Raw genomic sequence first — 20,952 nt, 5'->3', positions numbered from 1 at the left:
CATCACACCCTGCAGGAAGAAAAAGACAAAACAATAACAGACACAAAGTCAATGCAGATCTGTCTTTTTTGACTCCTTCCAGCTGGATGATCGGCGGTTCTAACGTACCAGTTGTGAGTCATTTTGCCGGATGTGCTGGATGCAAACTAAAACTGCTTGTTGTCTCGTTTCCATGACAACTCTAGAAAAAAAAAAGAAAAGATCGGACTTCGCCATGAGCCGTGACAGAACGGACCGCTGTGCATGCAGTCTGTGCGATGATGTTCAGGCCACAGGGGGGCGCTGCTGCAGCCACAGATGCACCGCGGGGTCAGCGTGGCGTGAGTCGCAGGCGGATCGACACGCCGGTCTCAGTCACAGAGAGACGCTAAGTTCCCCTTCTTCACACACATTCAATCAAAGTTAAATCAACACATGAACCAAATGCAGATTGTCTCCACATTTCTCCTCCAACAGATCGTTAGAACGGTCGGATTCACGACTCGCAATGAATTGTGGGACGGCACTTTCCAGTGTTTCCTCTGCTAACGGAGGTTATAATTTATATCTATTAATATTTTAGAGAATTCAAACCACTCTTGTGACTGAATTTGTTTCCAAGTATTAAAACTTTTTTTTAAAAATGTGTTTCTGCTTTCAAGTCGATGCTAAATGAAGTTGAGAACGTTTATTTGAAAACATCACATAAATAGATATTACATAAAAATAGCACATCAAACAGATGTCTCTGACTGGTCCTATGACAAACTCATGCCTGCTAAAGGTTCCTACTGTAGGTTTGTATTGAAAGTGCATCAACCTGCAGTGGAGGAACACAGACGCTGTTTTAGCTGCATTTGGAGCGGAAGCAGTTTGATGCAAATACGCGACAACAGGCGTCAAAGGGGTTAAAATAAAAAATAAATCTCTAATTGACGCCGCTAAAACAGGAGTTTGAATTTTGTTTATTTTGTTGTTCAAGTCTAAATTATCTCGTGGGTGGAAAATCACAGATCTTCAAATCTTCTCAGTCTATCCTCCCTCCCTCTCTCTCTCTCTCTCGCTCTGCCTCTCTCGCCCCTTGATGACTTTTATTGTTGTTTTAATGGCATTGTGGAGTCTGCAGTGCAGCTAGACTGGACTGGATGGATTAAAGTTGAAAACAGGTAATGAGTTTCTGGCTGGACGAGCCAACGCTCACAAATTAACAATATCACCAGGAAGGCGCTTGTCTCCCTCTCCGAGCTGCGCTGTTAATTTGAAAATGTTCCTGTCCGTTCTGTGTGAATCACCAAACGGATCTGCAGCGGCGAGGAGTCGACCTCTAATCGAGACTCTGACAGAATCTAGATCTGAAGCAGGAGAAACACCCTGTAAAAGGCTGTTATGAGGACGCTCTTCCTTTACCTCGGGCTGATTCACCGCTCCGTGTTCACAGTGACGTCTCTCACAACTTCTGACTTCATCTCACATCCAAGCAGGAGAAACTTTTCATGCACAATGATCACAGCCACGTTCATCAGATCACAGGTGAAGGAAGTGAGGAGACGTGACCTGTCCAAACACTTGCTTTACTGACTTTTGGAGGATTTAACAGAGAGCGCTGTTCACTCATCTGTCTCGCCGTTCGTTCGACTCTTTGGCTCACAGTTTGATTCAGAGTGAATTTATTTTCGATTAAAAACGATTCTTGATTCATTATTTAAAGTCTAACTTTGTGCATACTTCAGGAGCTCCTCCAATACGAGACCGACTCAATTTACCTTCAGCACGTTCTGCATGTTTACAACGCCGTCTGCATCCAGAGGCCCACATTTAAACTCTCCCCACAGCCGACAGAGAGAGAACGTGTTCCTGAGTGCTGAACAGAAACGTGAGAATCAGCTGAAAATCAAAAGAAATGACTTATTTTCTGCATGACTGGCAGCTAACACCGACACTTAGAGAGAAATGTGTTTCAGTGACTGAAGTCTGAATCTATGTGGGGTGTGATTGTGCCGCAGCAGACGCAGCACGCGCGGCCTGCTACAAAGGTTGGCATGAGAGGTCCATACTGTACGTGTTTCCCTCTTCATTCGCTCGCCCTCCTCCCTCTCTTCTTCAGCCATATGTCTCCTATATTTGATGTGTGAATGTGTGTGTGTCCATATTCAGGAGAGGTCTTAATCAGATTGTGTAGCTGAGTGAAATATGAAGAGCTGGCTGATTTCATTAAGGCGGTAAAGTGATGGAGCTCATCGCAGCCCACCGACACCTCGGATTTCTCTTTATTTATCCTCGACATTAATCCCACAAAAACAATCCACCTAAGAGCCCCGCTATCTCTCTCTCTCTCTCTCTCTCGCCCGCCCTCCTCCTCTCTGTATTTCATTTTACTTCATGTGGAACGCTGAGACGCCCGGTTTATGTCTCAGCGTGCTTTGTTCCAGTGTGTGTGTGTGTGTGTGTGTGTGTGTGTGTGTGAACAGAGCGGGACGGAGAGGGAAGTGAAATAGAGAGCAGATAATGTATATAACCGGTTTATTTACTTGCTTTCACTTGCATCATTTTCCGTCTCAAAATCAAACTCTGCACACTTGGAGGCATGGCGAGGTCTGACGTGACACACACACAAAAAAAAAACAAAAAACCACAAGCCAAAGATGCAGACAGGGAGCGATGAAGCAGAGCAGCAGGGTGGAAGATCGGCTAAAGGGCGACAGACAGGCAGACAGCAGTGTCAGAGGAGATAGCACCAACAAAAGACAAAGACAAAAGCTTCTGTTTCCAACGACAGAGTTTACACTGTCTCTGCACGGACACAGAGACGTCTTGGTGAGCGCGGCTTAGCGTGCGAGCCACAGGCCTGCGCTCTCACGCTTCTGTTCAACACAAAGAACTGAGTGCTGATGTTAAGCAGCAACCCAACTGGAAATCGGATTCTCCTGTCATTTCATTTTCTCGAAAACTTCGAAGTGAAACAAGAAAACAGAGTCCGGATTCACAAACCTCTCAGAGAGCTTTAAAAACATCCCAGTCTTAAAATCCTCGTGAAGGAGTCACTCAGGAACGTCTTCAGAGCGACTCCGAGCGAGGACTGGTCAGAAACGTTTATGTGGAGGCGTACTGACCTGTTAATGGGTATGAAGCTGTGATTGGTTAATCAAAGTACAAAGTAAGACCTTCTGTAATTCTTAGGGGCGGCACTTTGATGTGTTAATTATAATTAATTAATTACAAGAAAATAATTTAATCACAGTTTGCCTCATAAACAGTGCAGAACTGTTTGTCATTGCTTCGCGCTAGCTTATCGCTAGCTTCGCGTTAGCTTCGTGCTAGCTCAGCCACAAGTACAAACAAGAAGCGTTTGCAGCCTGAACTCGACTAAATGACTGTCTTCAGGACCAAAATTATTAATTCAACATCTGATAAACTTATAAATTCACTCTCTAAATTGATCGCTCTGAACTGTAGACCACTATTAGTGGTAGAAGATAAGGGGTTAGAAAATGTGCTACAGATAGCAACGTGTGATCCAACTTTCCAGCTGCTGTGCAGAAAAACTATTTCAAACTAGATCCAACAGCTTTATGAAACTGAGAAGTACGTAACACTGCATGCATTGTATTCATCCATCCACCAAAATCCATTTAGACTGAGAAGTGTTGCTTAAAATGAGATTAATTTCAATTAATTAATTAATTAGAAAGCCCTGAGTTAATTAGTTAACATTTTTTTATCAAGTCCCACCTCTAATAATTATACTTCATCTGTGTGATCATTTTTAAGACAATAAGATGTTTGAAATCGTGCTGCAACTTCTTCAGCGGCTGGTCGTTAACTCAGCAGGTGAAGAGTCTTAATGAACCTGTGGAGATGAAACTCAACATGCAGGTCTCAAAGAAAGTCAGAGACAGATTGAAATCCTTTGTGTGCCCGAGTCAAAAACACTCTGCATGAAGTGTTTGAAGAACGTTTCCTCATCCCCTCTCCATCCTCACTCCTCCTAAAGGTTTCACACCTGAACAGCTCTTTTCAGGTCGTACTGAATGACTTTCATCTCGACAAGGATCGAGTCCGAACTTTCAGGGGAAGTTCTTAGAAAATGTCCTGATTTGAAAAATGTTCTTATTATTTTGTCACCAGGAGAAACTCTTAGTTTAGGAGGCTTGAGGGCATTAAGGTGCCGCCTCATGTAAAGAGGCTGTGGTCCTGCAGGCGGGCGGCTCAGGTTCAAATCCGACCGACAGCTCTTCCCCTGCGTGTCATTCCCCGCTCTCTCTCTCCGTGACGTCAAACTCCGTCCACATTCCTGTCTAAAAAAAAAAAAAGACAAGAAGTTCCTTAAAAATCTTTAAGAAGTGTCTGTGTCCCACAGGGATGGAGGTGCACGCCGGCCTCTGATTGGTGATCTGGTGCAGCTGATTGGTGCGTGTCTTTTCCAGGGAGTGAGGCGAGATGTTTTAATTTTAGGTAAGGTAATTTTTTTTCTTTTTTTTGTTTATTGTTTTGCCGGCACTGAAGTTTCAGGTCATTGTGTTGATTGAATAAAAAACACAGTGGGAACTGCACAATTCATTCTTTGGCGTGAGTAAGGAGAGCGGCGCGCCGATGACACGGCTGGTTTCCCCCGAGGCCGGTCGAAACAACAACGCCGCACACACACTCGTGACAAACGGTTTTTATATTTTCACTTCAGGCAGTGTAGTTTGAACTTGAAGAGCCGGGTCATGACGACGCTGCAGTACACACGCCGGGCCAGTAGTTGGCGGTGTTGCTATGTGATGAAATAATGCGTACATGATCGCCTTCTCGCTGCCGTCTAGGTGGGTTCAGTATTTGGTGCAGTAAATGTACACCCGCCTCCGCCCGGCGTAAATGAAGCGTGTTTGACAATGAGTGTGCGTGTGCAGCTGTTTGTGTGTGCAGGTGAGCCTGGTTGTGAATGTCTGCAGGACCTCTGAACTGAAACAAAGATGAACAGTCTGTGAGCTGAAATCATCTGGCCTGCAGGTTGAGGCTGGAATCTTCCTGAACACAAATTTAAATGACATTCAGCGTCACGTTCCTCACTAGAATGAACAAAGCGGTGAAATGCAGTGTTTGGACTTTTCTTTGCACGTTTGATTTGGTTTTCTTCCCCTCAGAGGAGAGTGAGTCCAGCCAGCTAGCAAATTAAGCAGCGTGTTGCTGTCTCGCCTCTCGCCTGATCTAAGAATAGCCCCAGGCCCCCCCCCCCCCCCCTCCTTCCTCCACACCTGAACTGACTCTGTTGGGCGCCGGAGGATAATTATGGTAAATATTATGAACGTCTGTTTTGAATAAAAGATCATCTCTCCATGTTGGACTTTCAGCTTCCTGTGATCAACGATCTCCGAACGTGGACGAACACACACACACACACACACACACGCGCTGCAGGTGGAACGACCGGAGAAAACCTTTCTGCGTTCTAACCTCTCTCCATGTTTCAAAAGCATCTCCAACATTGATCCTAGTTTGAGCAGCGTCCTGCTGCTGGAGCTTATTAGAAACATGCAGAGGCTTTTTAGCTCGGGTACAATCACTTCTATCTGAAGCAGTTCCACTGCCCGCTTCCATCGCTGCAACACCTGTTCACCTGATAACTGCTCTCATATCTGGCAAACCCAGGGGCGTCCAAAGCGGCCTTCAAAGCCCCGCCTACCTTCTCTGGTCTACGCAGCTCTCTGATTGGTCCTTCAGCTCATGCGTTGACCTGCAGATGGAAATGAGCTCACTGCTCTAATCAGGTACGACGCCTCTTTTCTCTGTGAGCTGAATGTTGTTTTTGACCCTGACGACTAAACTTAGTCACTGACTCTGACTCTTCCTGAACATTCAGAGTCGTGTTGTTGGTTCTGAGAAAAGAGAAGCTGCAGATTCATCGGCGTTCACTCTTTGAGATTATACTGTAATCGCTGACCCAGACTCGTCACCTCACAGAGGTTTGACGTAACACAGAGAGAAACCACCAGAACAAGAGGCGAGACAACAGATATAAGAGACAGTTCTGTCAACTCTGTGAGTGTGTGTGTGTGTGTGTGTGTGTGTGTGTGTGTGTGAGTGAGTGTGAGTGTGTGTGTGTGTGTGTGTGTGTGTGCGTCATCAGTCGGGATAGAGATGATGGAGTAAAGACAGTGTAAACACAGAGTGAGGAGGGAGCTTAACTGTGTTGGAAGCGCACTCTGTATGCACAAACCCACAGGCACGCTTCACATGCACACACACACACACAGACATGCACACACACACACACACACACACAGACATGCACACACACACACACAGACACGCACACACACACTATGATATTTGGATTCCATTAAAAGTGTTCGTCTCTGATCAATAATTTAATAACCTGAAAGGATGGAAGACTCATCGTAATCAATACAGCCTGTGTTTGTATATGCGTGTGTGTGTGTGTGTGTGTGTGTGTGTGTGTGTGTGTGTTGACTCAGATAACAGTTAAGTTTGCTGTTAAAGCTCGTCATGCATATGCGTGTTTTGGAGTGTGTGTGAGGAAATAACTGACAGCTTTCAGGCTTTGACAGCTTGCCTCAGTGTTACTCAGCACACACACACACACACACACACACACACACACACACCAAACTTTTCCCTCTGCCAATGCTTCTGATCACTCAATAAACCATCGTCCTCTTCCTGTTTCATAGAGCGACCAAGGCTGCACACTCCAGAGCTCTTGTTTAGTCTACAAACATTTAGATCCCTTCATGGCGCTCTAAAGCCGAGTTTATACTTCTGCGTCGCGTCGACGCCGTAGCTACGTGGTCGACGTGGACCCCTACACGCACCTCCAAAAAATCCTGACTGCTCGTCCCGCAAGGACTGTGATTGGTCCGGTCAGAACGGCATTTCCGGCAGTTTCTTTTCTGGTCACGACAGAAATATTAAAAGGCTTTATACGGCGAAGAAAATCGTCCCGTTGACGTTCTAAAGTAGTGAAAATACATTTGATCATCCAGGTTCCTCAGTGAGCTAACGAGTGTGTTAAATTCACCCGTTTTCAGCCTCGATTGGTTTAGCTATCAGACAGTCCTCCTCCGCAAACGTCTCCTTCGTAGACACACTGCCCCCTAGCGGCTTGGCGGTGAATTGCAGAGCAACGCGTTCCATCGACGCAGAATTACGAGTGCTGAACGACGGCGTCGGGTCTACACCTTCGGCACGCCATCGACATGACGCAGAAGTATAAACTAGGCTTTAATGTCTGGAACATGAGGTATGCGCTCATCGTAAATAGGTAGACGTGACGCCGTAATGGTCACATGACGTGATTGATTAATGAAATGTTTTGAGTAATCCACAGGGAGGTTAAAGGTTCAAAACGTTCATTTGTTTAAGAATGTGATGTCATAACATCCAGTGGGAGGGGCTTTATATCAAAGATGGCTGCTTGCGACCTAGTCTAGTCCTGGTTACAGAGCAGGTATCATCTGTTGGCGTTTGTTAGCTCATTCGCTCGCGGGAGTTTTGCTTTTTTGGAAATTTCGATTGTATATAAGATAAAGAATATTTTTAATAATTTTTTTGTTGCATTTTTGTAAATATTGTTTCCTGCACTTTGGGAGGAGGATTTAAAATAAACGAATCTCAGTCTGTGACTACGCCTGTTTTTTTGGGGTGTTTGGAAAGAGACACACACACACACACACACTCACACTCACACTCACACACACACACACACACACACAGTGAATAGTGGGTCTGGTCCCAGCTGTACGTCTTGATTCTGCTTCAGAAACCTTTTGTTGTATTTGTTCTTTGTTTTCTGACTCAGAGCGGCGGCGGCGGCGGCGTCTCTCTGGGGCTGCTATTAGTGCTGCAATCTAGATTATTTGAGACGCTGGAATTTATACGTTTCGAAGAACTTCTGGACTGTTTGAAGACGTCCAACATAAAGACACTCACACACACACACCCTTTGTTTTTTTGTTGAGTAAGTACAGAAAAGACGTTCAATTTAAATATGGCCGATAAAAGAAGTGTGAGGACTTTAATTAAAAATGTTACAAAGACAGAAACGTTTGTGAATATTTCTGTCACAATAAAGGTTAAGAAACAGTTACTGTCTTATTTGTTTAAGAGTTTAAAGAAGTGTCTTCAAACTTTAAGATAAATATCAACTTCGTCTCATTTCTCCCGCCTCGGGAGGGTCCAGGTCTCACAGCCAGTTCAGACTCAGGCCGATCTGGTCTACAGAGGACTCCCCTTTGAGTCTCCAGCTGTCCCCGCCCCTTACCCTTGTCACCTAGCAACCTCGTGATGCAAAACACCACGTCATGGTTTTGTTTATTTCAGGGTTTAGATTTCCTGTCCTGTTTGCTTGTGACTCATCCTTCCCTCGTGTTGCTTGTTTGACTTGTGTTATTTATTGTGTTATTTCCAAGTTTAGTGTTTATTGTTTCCTGTTTTGTTCTTTTTTACCTGTGCATCACGTCTAGCGTGTCCTCTTGCCCTTGTGTCTTTCCCTCCAGTTTTGAGTGCACTCACCTTTGTCTTGTGTTACCTGCGTCTGACTGTGTATGCGTTTGCATGCTGCAGCCTTATCCGTCAACCCAGGTTTGATTTTTCAGAACGCAGCACAGCCTGACAGCTGGAGGGACTAGACAAAGGAGTTTCTGCGGGAGAGAGAATACGATGTACAGTATGTGGTATAAATCCATCATCAACACAACAACATTTTTTAAAATAAACCGGATGTTTCAATGTCTGACCTCCCGTCCTGCTCGTTAATGTGCCATGCTCTGACAGAAATAGAACATATTGAATAAAGTGAAAACCTGCCGTAAGGAAGCGGCACGGCCCAAACGTGCATCTGGTGGAATGTAGAGATAAAAGTACGAATAACTACCATTTGGCGTACGGAAACTTTAAAGCATGCATCAGATCAGACTTCATGTCAATGCAAACCTGACTCTGGGTTTTGTTTTATTAACTCGCTGTGATGTTGTGCACTTCATAAGTGTATTGTTGGATTTTGATTATGAATAAAAATAATGATCAAAATCCACTGCGTGGTGGTAACGTTCACTCCGTGGTAACGTTCACTCCGTGGCAACGTTCACTCCGTGGCAACGTTCACTCCGTGGTAACGTTCACTCCGTGGTAACGTTCACTCCGTGGTAACGTTCACTCCGTGGCAACGTTCACTCCGTGGCAACGTTCACTCCGTGGTAACGTTCACTCCGTGGTAACGTTCACTCCGTGGTAACGTTCACTCCGTGGAAACGTTCACTCCGTGGTAACGTTCACTCCGTGGTAACGTTCACTCCGTGGTAACGTTCACTCCGTGGTAACGTTCACTCCGTGGTAGTAACGTTCACTCCGTGGAAACGTTCACGCCGTGGAAACGTTCACGCCGTGGTAACGTTCACTCCGTGGTAACGTTCACCCCGTGGTAACGTTCACTCCGTGGTAACGTTCACTCCGTGGTAGTAACGTTCACTCCGTGGTAACGTTCACTCCGTGGAAACGTTCACGCCGTGGTAACGTTCACCCCGTGGTAACGTTCACCCCGTGGTAACGTTCACCCCGTGGTAACGTTCACTCCGTGGTAACGTTCACCCCGTGGTAACGTTCACTCCGTGGTAACGTTCACTCCGTGGTAACGTTCACCCCGTGGTAACGTTCACCCCGTGGTAACGTTCACCTCGTGGTAACGTTCACTCCGTGGTAACGTTCACCTCGTGGTAACGTTCACCTCGTGGTAACGTTCACTCCGTGGTAACGTTCACTCCGTGGTAACGTTCACCTCGTGGTAACGTTCACCTCGTGGTAACGTTCACTCCGTGGTGACGTTCACTGGACAGGATGTCTGCAGGAAAACAATCCATGTGGTGAGCAAACAAGGAAGCATGAAATTAGTGAAATCTTGAACATATCAGCAGCCAAGCAACATAAAATGTCTCTAAAGAGAAATCTGCACACGGGCAGATTTAACACTCTGCTATTAGACGTCACAATAGAATCACCACTGCTTTGGTTGTAATTTAAAGGATGTGATGCATACAAAAATACTGACTAGTATTTAAAAGGCCGAGCTGAATGAAGGAAACAAAGAAAAGTTATCAGACAGGTGATGACCGGAGCATGAGATGTTTAAACTAAGACAGGAGGAGAGTGGGTCACAGTGAATAAGCAGAGAGGAGAGGTGGTTACCTGCATGTCTGTGTGTGTGTGTCAGAACAGTCACCTTCAATTAGCACACACTCCTGAGCTGCTGTGTGTCGTAATGTGTGTGTGTGTGTGTGTGTGTTTGTGTGTGTGTGTTTGTCTGTGTACAGGTATACGTGTCCATGTTAATACCTCTGTCAGTGTTGTTGGAGCATCTTCATTGTCATTCCGCTGGGAGTTAAGTACTTTTAATTACGCTGCAGCATCTCTCGCTCTAAAACAGCTTTCCCTGCTCCCTTTGTCTTTCTCCGTTTCCCTCATTTGATTCCCTTTTTTTTTCCTGTTTCTCATCTCTCTCTCTCTCTCTCTCTCTCTCTCTCTTTCTCTGATTCTCTGTCAGCATCTTCCTCCCTTTCTTCATTCACAATCTCCCACACACTCCCTCTTTCTCAAATTCCATTTCAGTGTCTTGCTTTGGCAGGACATGCTGAGCTAGTGCCAAGGCAATAATGAGAACTGTCAAGCAGCGACAAATGAACAGGTGAGAGAGACGCAGCGAGCGAGCGAGAGAGAGGGAGAGAAAACAAGGAAGAGACAGAGGGAGAGAGAGACATGAATATGAAGTACTGGCACCGCTGTGACTGCTGACAGTCCACTCACGCATGCATGGACACACAAGTACGCTCTCTGAGCCCGCCGTGCAGGGACACGCCGATACGTCACAGCCGACAAACACTCTGATACTTCGCTCAAATCTTTCTCTCATGTTCAACCTGTACGCCTCTAAAACGATTCAGCATTTTGTGTTTCTGTTCTTTCATCTGCAGATGTTTGAAAAAAAGACACAAGCAGCTCAAAGCTGTTCTCTGAAAACAACCTTCAACTACTTCAGATCATTAACAATTAACAGAATGAACTGCTCCTCTTCTGTCAAAGTTAGCAGCTCTGTTTACAGTAAACAAAGTGAAGGATCAGATGGACTGTGCTCCCTGGCAGGACATGAGCGAGTCTGCAGATGTTAGCCAAGCTGCTGAGAACGCCGACTCTCAACGTTTGCTCTCCTGCCCGTCTCATGGTGCATCAGGCAGCTCTTTAATAAACAGGAGGCTGGTGCATGAGATGTAGGAGGGCAGATTCATCAGACTGCTCCTTCAGTATTGTAAACGTAGCTCTGTATATTTGAAGATGATGTGAGCGAGCGGTTAAAATATTTGTCTTTTATTCTGAAAAACCTGATCCCGGACAGAACGGACCCCCAGCATGACGTGTGTGTGATCTGTTACACTGCATTTTAATTAAAGGTTTTTTACATTGTGTTTTTCATTGATAATAAAATGAAGATGTTTTTATATTGAGGTAGCAGGTGATACATAAGAGACGCTCGTCTGTGCTTTAAAGACAGACAGGATATTGGTGTGTGTGTGTGTGTGTGTGTGTCAACATTAATAAAGATAAAGTAATGATTTTGTAGCGGACGTTTAAATGATTGTAACAGTGACATAAAGTGGATGAGAAAACATAAATAGAGTAATAAATATGTAAAAGGTTGTCAGTGTTTTACTGCAGTCTGATCAGCTGACTTCTTCTACCTGTCGGACCCGTTCGCCGTGTTTCCTCGTGTTCCTCAGGACTCAGCCTTTTGTCTCCCTCCTGCATTTCACCAGCGAGGAGCGTGACGTCTCAGATATTTAATGGCGGGTGGTTTGAATGATGAGGTGATACGGTGATGATGGTGAAGCAGGAGCACGTGGTCGGCTGGCTGCTCTGGGAGGATGCACTGACTGCAGGGCGGAGTGAGACTCCGGGTGGAGGAGGAGGAGGAGGAGAACGCTGAAGAGTCGGATGGCTCCGTGTAGGTCAGCTTGTTCGCTGATTGGCTATTTCAATATTTAAACTAAACTCAGGTTGTCTCCACATTTCTCCTCCGACACATCATTAGTTTTCCTGAACGCTCGGATGAGCGAGTTGCTTTAAAAGTTGCGGCTGCAATGAATTGTGGGTCGGCACTTTCTCATCTCCTTCGATAAAGGATGCTCCAGTGGTTCCTAAAGGAGGTTATAAAGGAAGCATTGAGCCTCCTTTCCCTTAACTTTTACAGAATTCAAACGGCTCTCGTTACAGCTGCGTGTGGTTCATTTCTGACCCTGAAATTCTCTGTGACATGTCAGCGCCCGGTTCAGAGCGCTCAGGTGGGCGGCGAGGATTCACACGAGGCGGCACAAAGAGCCGCGTGGGTATTTTGGTAGAGACCGGATCCTCGACTTTGTGATGAGAATAGAAATGTGAAGAGAACGAATGTTTCTGGCACCAAGTCAATCTGCTTAAAATGTAAACAATCGTTTGTAAATGAAACCGTCCCAGCCCGAGGCTTGAGCTCCAATTAGCATCAACAAAAGGATGAATGTGTGTGAAGCAGGATGGTTGGTGCATCCGTCTGCAGAGTGACTGTCAGAGCTCACCTGCTCCTTTTGTCTGCTGCAGACGTGTGAAGACAGCAGCTAGCCTCTGTCAGAGAGCAGTGTGCACTCTGTACACACACACACACACACACACACACACACACACACACACAATTCAAACTGCTGATTGATTTAAATAAAGGTTTGATAAAGTGTCGTTGAAACTGAAACAGATCGTGTTTGACAGATTTCTTGTTTTGTCGGCTGTAAATCGGGTGTGAGGTTGTTTTTATTTTCAGGCCGCTCAGCTCTTCACTCATCACATTCACACACCGCCGATAAGCAGCAGGAGCAATCCTGGGGGTTAAGTGTCTTGCCCAAGGACACGTCAGACATGTAGCTGAGGTAGCTGGGAATCGAACCCCCGACCTTCCAACCAACTGAGCCACATCCGTCACTGACTGTTACTTCTTCTCTGTAAAAACAGAACAGCAGGATGCACACGACCGCGTTCATCGTCCTCCATGTTTGTTTTTCTTCTGTCGTCTCGTTTACTGCTAACGTTCCTACCAACAGCAGATGTGGCCCAGTGGACATGCTGAGTCTTCTCGTGCGTAAAAATCTGTTAAAACTTTTTTTTTTTCAAATGTAACTTTTTTTTTTGTCTGTGGAAAAAAAAAAGTTTTTAAAATCAGTGAAGAAAATCTGAAAATCATCTTGTGTGTCGCCAGCGTCACCGTGTGAATATATTCTGTTAGCAGAAAGACAATGTGTGAGCCAAACAAGCATGAAACCACACACACACACACACACACACACACACACACACACAGTGAGGAGAATGTGAGCTCTTGAGTGGAAGGAGGAAGAGGAGAAAGAAGATCCTTGAATCCATCCTTCAGACAAGCCGACAGCGAGGGGAGGACAGAAGGCGGAGGACGATAGGGCGAGATAATGAAGGGGACCACGGGATGAATGGAGTGGCAGATTAGAGAGGAGGAGAGTAAATTGAAAGTATTGAGTGACTGGGCGAGGAGTGGAGGGTCGAAGAAAGAAGCAGCGGAGAGTGAGGCAACTTGGCAGTCAAAAGAGGAATGAGAAGCGAAAAGAGGGCCGAGAGCTGAGCAGCAGAGAAACGTTTGAAAGGAGAACAGACAGGTAAAGGTGAGAGGACAGACATCAAAGAGGAGGGCGGACGAGGAGACACGAGACGCACGCTCTCCGTTACAATCAAGCTGTGAACTCAGAGCGCTCAGGTGCTGAGAGATGAGGCCGAAACTGAAGCACAAAAAAACTGCAGTTCCTTCAGTGTCCATAGGAGGCGCTGTCCTGACAGAGACCACTGTGTCCTGGTTACGTTTAAATAGAAGACGTAATGAAATCTACAAGTGGGAAAAATATCAAACGTGAGTCAACCTGGGAGGAAATCATCGTCTCCTCACGAGTGAAATCTTACAACGTGTAACATCCTCCGTGAAGCATGGTTGTCATGGTGACGGCTTTAAAGAGGCGGGATCAGTTAGAGCGGAGGGCTGTTTAGTGTCAGCGGCGTGTTTGATGACGACAGTTACAGGCTGAGACGGCGTTTCCAGCACGGCGGCCGCTGCCGATGATCCTGCAGCGCCCCCTGCAGGAACATTTCATATTTACAGTCTGTGGTCACATCAAGTTCAAACTTCCTCTGCAGTTCATCTCGGTGAGGTTTTTCATGCTCCACTCGTTAAGATGAACTTTACGTCTCCATGGCAACCAAACTGGAGTAACGAGTTCACACGTCTGGTTTAGTGAGGGCTTCGATCACAGCTGAGTCACATGGCCACACAACTTTTTGTTTTGTCACGTGCTCCTTCCCCTCCCTCTGAAAAGCTTTCACTCGTCACAGTGAGTTTGAATGCGTAACGTTTAGTTTGGGCTGTTTAGTTTCTGTCAAAGAGTCGGGGCGGGAAAGCCAATAAGTCAAAGCAAATTGACAAATAAAGGTAAAAATGATGAGAGAGGGGAGCATGAAACAGAGGAAAAGTAATAACTTCAGAGGAATGAGGTCAGAGAGAGAGAGAGAGAGAGAGAGAGAGGGAGAGAATAAAAGTGAGCGAGCGAGCTGGAGGATGAATCGACAGCGATGAATAGCAGCACGGGGGGGAAATAGCCAGGTGAGGAGGGGAGGGACGGATTGGGAAAGGGCAGAAGAAGAAGAATGATGGATGGCAGTGTGTGTGTGTGTGTGTGTGTGTGTGTGTGTGTGTTGGGTGGCAGGGAGGTAGCGTAGGAGGGAGGGGGGGGGGGGGGGGGGGGAGCCGACGGCGATGAGAACATTATGGCGGGATAATGAAGAGGTTCCACGCTGTCAGCCAACACCATTCACCCTGCATGGCTCTGACCCCAAAGTGTCAACAAGCTAAACGACCGAGCAGCAGCGCATTACACACACACACACACACACACACACACACACACACACACACGCAGACAATCAGACAGATAATGTTAAAAATAATGTTTGTCTGGGTGTGTCACAGAATGATTTGTGTTTCTGCAAACATCTTGTGCACACGTTAATAAATGTTTCTACATGGTCACAATGTCGCCTGTGTGTGCGTGTGCATGTGTGTGTGTGTGTGTGCATGTGTGTGTGTGTGTGTCACATAACCACACAAACCTAATAATGAACCTGATTCGCTCACACACACTCTGACTGTGCAGCCGGCGCTCTGCTGTTTGCGGAGTAAATATCATCTTCTTTATTGGTATTCAAAACAGTCAGATTCAATAAATTGAGTCAACAGAGGTTGTTTCATAAAGCTAATCTCTGCTCACACATCACAACACAACACAATCACTGCCAGGAAAATGGAGTTTAGAGCAACTGAAACCTGCCTTCAGAAGTTCCTCTCTCTCTCTGTCAGTCTCAGTATCTCTCTACCCTCCCAACCCGTCACTTTATCACACGTTTGCACACAGGCGCCGCTTCTCCTCTTTTATTCCTTCCTCAATGCCGCTCTATCGCTCTCCTCTCTCTGTCGTTTTTCCCTGGCCGTCTGATGCAAAGCTCTATCGGAGCAAAAAAAAAAAAAAAAAACACGCTGGTTTTGTCTTTTTTTTTTTCCTTCTGTTTCGATTCAGACTCCTTTCTGCTTTAATAAAACAGGACAGGACAGAAACCTGTGTTGTAGAGGCGCTTCATGTGCTGACAGACAGCTGCGACCGGCGTCAGGAGAATGGAGGGTTTTTATTTTAATAATACGGGAAAAATTGGTATTCATAGAAAAGTCGGCCTTAATCAGTCAGAGTTTAAAATAGAACAGACTTTTTTTGTTTTATTGATTTCTCTTGTTGCGCTGCGCTCGTTTAACTCACCTGCTAACGTCGCTAACTTCTCTGAAACATAAAACAAAAACCCTCGAAGGTCACACGGCGACGCCGCTCAGCAACAACACAACGATTCACCGCAGCGTCTACGAGCTCTTTATTTACAATCTCAAAGAATTGAGCAGAACGTCACTGACGGATGTGAAGCTGAGAGAAGCTCTCAGGAATGACAGCCTGGAAAACACTCTGGAAGCTTCATGCTTTCCTGCTGCGGCTGAGGAAGGAGGAGGAAGGAGGGTGAGCAAGGAGGATGAAGGGATGAGGAAGGAGGAGGAAGGGATGAGGATGAAGGGATGAAGAAGGAGGATGTGGGATGAGGAAGGGATGAAGAAGGAGGATGTGGGATGAGGAAGGGATGAAGAAGGAGGATGAAGGGATGAGGAAGGAGGATGAAGGGATGAGGAAGGAGGATGTAGGAATGAGGAAGGGATGAAGAAGGAGGATGAAGGAATGAGGAAGGGATGAGGAAGGAGGATGAAGGGATGAGGAAGGAGGATGAAGGGATGAGGAAGGAGGATGAAGGAATGAGGAAGGAGGATGAAGGGATGAGGAAGGAGGATGAAGGGATGAGGAAGGAGGATGAAGGGATGAGGAAGGAGGATGAAGGAATGAGGAAGGAGGATGTGGGATGAGGAAGGAGGATGAAGGGATGAGGAAGGAGGATGAAGGAATGAGGAAGGAGGATGAAGGGATGAGGAAGGAGGATGTAGGGATGAGGAAGGAGGATGAAGGAATGAGGAAGGGATGAAGAAGGAGGATGAAGGAATGAGGAAGGAGGATGAAGGAATGAGGATGAAGGGATGAGGAAGGAGGATGAAGGGATGAGGAAGGAGGATGAAGGAATGAGGAAGGAGGATGAAGGAATGAGGAAGGAGGATGTGGGATGAGGAAGGAGGATGAAGGGATGAGGAAGGAGGATGAAGGGATGAGGAAGGAGGATGAAGGGATGAGGAAGGAGGATGAAGGGATGAGGAAGGAGGATGAAGGGATGAGGAAGGGATGAGGAAGGAGGATGAAGGGATGTGGAAGGGATGAGGAAGGAGGATGAAGGGATGAGGAAGGAGGATGAAGGAATGAGGAAGGAGGATGTGGGATGAGGAAGGAGGATGAAGGGATGAGGAAGGAGGATGAAGGGAAGAGGAAGGAGGATGAAGGGATGAGGAAGGAGGATGAAGGGATGAGGAAGGAGGATGAAGGGATGTGGAAGGGATGAGGAAGGAGGATGAAGGAATGAGGAAGGAGGATGAAGGGATGAGGAAGGGATGAGGAAGGAGGATGAAGGGATGAGGAAGGAGGATGAAGGGATGAGGAAGGAGGATGAAGGGATGAGGGAGGAGGATGAAGGGATGAGGGAGGAGGATGAAGGGATGAGGAAGGAGGATGAAGGGATGAGGGAGGAGGATGAAGGGATGAGGAAGGAGGATGAAGGGATGTGGAAGGAGGATGAAGGAATGAGGATGAAGGGATGTGGAAGGAGGATGAAGGGATGAGGGAGGAGGATGAAGGGATGAGGAAGGAGGATGAAGGGATGAGGGAGGAGGATGAAGGGATGAGGAAGGAGGATGAAGGGATGAGGGAGGAGGATGAAGGGATGAGGAAGGAGGATGAAGGGATGAGGGAGGAGGATGAAGGGATGAGGAAGGAGGATGAAGGGATGAGGAAGGAGGATGAAGGGATGAGGGAGGAGGATGAAGGGATGTGGAAGGAGGATGAAGGAATGAGGATGAAGGGATGTGGAAGGAGGATGAAGGGATGAGGGAGGAGGATGAAGGGATGAGGAAGGAGGATGAAGGGATGAGGAAGGAGGATGAAGGGATGTGGAAGGAGGATGAAGGAATGAGGATGAAGGGATGTGGAAGGAGGATGAAGGAATGAGGATGAAGGGATGAGGAAGGAGGATGAAGGGATGAGGAAGGAGGATGAAGGGATGAGGGAGGAGGATGAAGGGATGAGGAAGGAGGATGAAGGGATGAGGGAGGAGGATGAAGGGATGAGGATGAAGGGATGTGGAAGGAGGATGAAGGAATGAGGAAGGGATGAGGAAGGAGGATGAAGGGATGAGGAAGGAGGATGAGGATGAAGGGATGAGGAAGGAGGATGAGGAAGGAGGATGAGGAAGGAGGATGAGGATGAAGGGATGAGGAAGGAGGATGAGGAAAATGAGGAAGGAGGATGAGGAAGGAGGATGTGGGATGAGGAAGGAGGGATGGAGGAAGGAACTGAGACAAAGGGAGTGTGGTCGAGTGACCAGGTATAAATGGGATACCTGGTCATGTGACTGGAGGCGTGGTCTTAGGCGTGGTTAACTCTCTTTTAAAAGTCGCCGCGCTCCTAAAGTCATTCATGGAAGAATTTGTTTTTTTTTTATTAAAAGCAATTAAATGAAAAGTAATGAAGAGATGAAATTACACAAAATATTCTTTAAAACCAAACTTTTCAGAAACGTGTTTTTTTCGGAGTTGTGACGTCAGGAGAGTCTGACTTCACGTCACCCGTCTGAACTCTGACAGACGAGTCATTCTCTCCACACGTTGGGAACATCCACTCTGTGTTGTTTTATTTTCTGTCACACTTTACTTCCCCTCTGATCACATTCTGCCTCAGTGTTAATGTGCTGATGATTTCCTGCATGTTTTTCCTCTTGTCATAAAATCAGTGCATCATCTTAATTTCACAGCTTTTATTCAATCAGTGCAACAAAGAGAGAGCCGTCCCTGCTGCTCTCACTGCAGCCTTCATCATCATCATCATCATCACCAGCTCAGACTCTTACAAACCTTCCCTCACTTTAACTTCATGTTGGTGCGTTTTTTATTTTTCTCCGGCGGATGAGAAGCAACAAAGGTCAACGTGTGATGTCATAAGGCGGTTATGATTTTGGACTCGTCAGCTGAGCAGTCTGAGAGTTTGTCAAGACTATCTACAGTGAGCCTAAAGGGCCAAAATAGTCACAGCAATAAAATATGAATGCATTAGTTTTAGACCTTAATCCCATCCTGATTAGCGTCTTAGCGCTGCTGGCCCCGCGAGATACAACATTTTATTTCAAACAGCCTGAAAGAAAAAAACAACGAGGAGCTTATGAGGCCCGTCCTCCACTCAGCCCGACTGATAGTTCAGATGTTTTTTTATTGTCTCAGGAGAAATTAGTTTTGGACACAAGAGAATATCACTTTCACATACAGTACAGCACACAGAGGTCTGTTTACATAAAGCATGACTTCATATCAGCAGGGAAAGGTCTCGTGTGTGATGCATTCACTGTCACGTAGGTATTACCACGCTCACTACAGTATTCTACCCGCTGGCATGGAAGAAGGCTGTTTGTGCTGATCAAAACATAATTCAATCTTCACATCTGATACCCGTAACACTGACCACGACAGACACAATGAACACACATAAGCTCCGCCCCCCCAAAAAGCTTTGAGGTTTTTAACGAGACAATAATGATTTTTGTGTTCTTAGAGATAGGTGTGGACTCGTCACCTGTGGATCACCGATAATTGGTGGAGCCCGCTCAACTATTCCACGTTTATCAACCACATCGTGCATCTTCCCCGGATTCATCACATTCTTGTGTTTGATGGCCAAATGTTCTTAAAGCAGGCTGCAAAGAGTCAAAGTCGTTATTACTTTGCTCTGATGACAGATTGAGGGTCTGTCTGCTTCTTTTATTGGGCGGTGTGGACTCAGCCATGTTTTTGAAAGAAAAGAAAAATGGAGTAAATAAATAAAGCTGATGTGACACTAAATCAACAGTTATGGTTTTACAACATTACTTGAATTCAGTCGCGTCACTTCGAAACACATTAAATCTGATATAGTCTTTTCATGATCCTGTCTACATTACTTTTTAAGATCACAGTGTTGGTTTTCAAGATCGCTGTTTTTTCTCTCTCTACGTTTTCAGATCTGTTTATCAGCGCACTTATTTCACTAATTAAAGAAGAAGAAGGTTGCTCTTTTTTTTTCAGCTATCACAGCTCTAGGGTTTCACCACATCCTATAAAAACACTGTGTACAGGAGGCCTGGTGCGGCTGACGACGATGGAGTATTACCTTCCCCACCCTGTATAATATCACGCGGAGACAGATTGAAAACCCGACCACAAGATAAATATAGAATTAATACAAACGGTCTCTCATTTCCCAAACAACTGTTTCTGCCAAACTGCACGTCCATGGAGGGCTGAATTAATTGGTTTGTTGAGATTTTCTTACTCTCTTGTTCCCATGAGTCGCGAAATCCTCCCTCTCATTACAATCAGGATTACTCATCCAATTTGGAGAACCTCAATAAATAACACCTTTAAAACATGACAGAATTCCCTTTTGTACTTAAATACAACTTGAACAAGAATAGAAAACAAAAGACAAAATGGCCGAGTGAAACTTAGCCCTCAGATGAAGCCATCATGTAGAATACAGATCAGGCCAAATTGCTGTGAAGCTCCTCCGAAGGTCTGATCAGACATGTGGTTTAGTTGGCAGATAACCAACGCCCCAGACCCTCACATCACTCGCTCTGATTGGTCAATATCAATTTACAACCCCAAACTCTGAGATTTTAGAGCTGAGTGCAAAAAACACAGAGAGCTTGTCAATAAAAACTTTATACGTTAAGTCTCGTTTCCACTCAGCAGTCCGGTACGGATCAGAACAGTTTGATTAAGCCTGATCCTGTTTGTGTTTCCACAGCCACCCGTGCCCTATATGGTAGGCGGCGTGTAAGCCGGATGGCGATAGCCGCTACGTAAATAGCATCACATGATAGCAGCTAACCGCTAACCACTAACGGCTAACTAATAAATTCAACAAAGGAGAAAAACGCTACACAAACAAAACCAACGAAGAAGACATCCAGCAGTTCATCTCCTCTGTCACTGTCATGTGACTCTTTATTACAAGAACTCAATCCAGCTTTGTTTCAGAGAAGGCTGTGAGCGGCGAGGACAAATACACACGGAAACAATCAGCTGTGTTACAATCAATGCTTAGAGTTTTGTTTGCCGCCTAACACAGGAAGTGACGATTCATTCGACCAATTAGCAGACTGCAGTGTTTAGCT

General features: G+C 45.9%; 1 long non-coding RNA gene across 1 annotated transcript in view; it reads left to right on the top strand.

Moving 5' to 3' along the window:
- The first annotated feature begins 2,633 nt into the window (after nucleotides 1-2,633).
- The window catches only part of LOC306829633, a 25,036-nt gene continuing 6,717 nt past the window's right edge, over nucleotides 2,634-20,952 (top strand). The window contains exons 1-2 of the long non-coding RNA XR_013779881.1: nucleotides 2,634-3,126; nucleotides 4,337-4,431. This is a non-coding gene — a long non-coding RNA (uncharacterized lncRNA). The remainder of the gene's footprint in view (nucleotides 3,127-4,336; nucleotides 4,432-20,952) is intronic.

The sequence above is a fragment of the Symphodus melops genome, assembly GCF_947650265.1.
Source record: "Symphodus melops genome assembly, chromosome: 9".
NCBI classification, from domain to species: domain Eukaryota; kingdom Metazoa; phylum Chordata; class Actinopteri; order Labriformes; family Labridae; genus Symphodus; species Symphodus melops.
The sequence above is the reverse complement of the archived record's forward strand: the minus strand, read 5'-3'. Positions and strand labels throughout refer to the sequence as shown.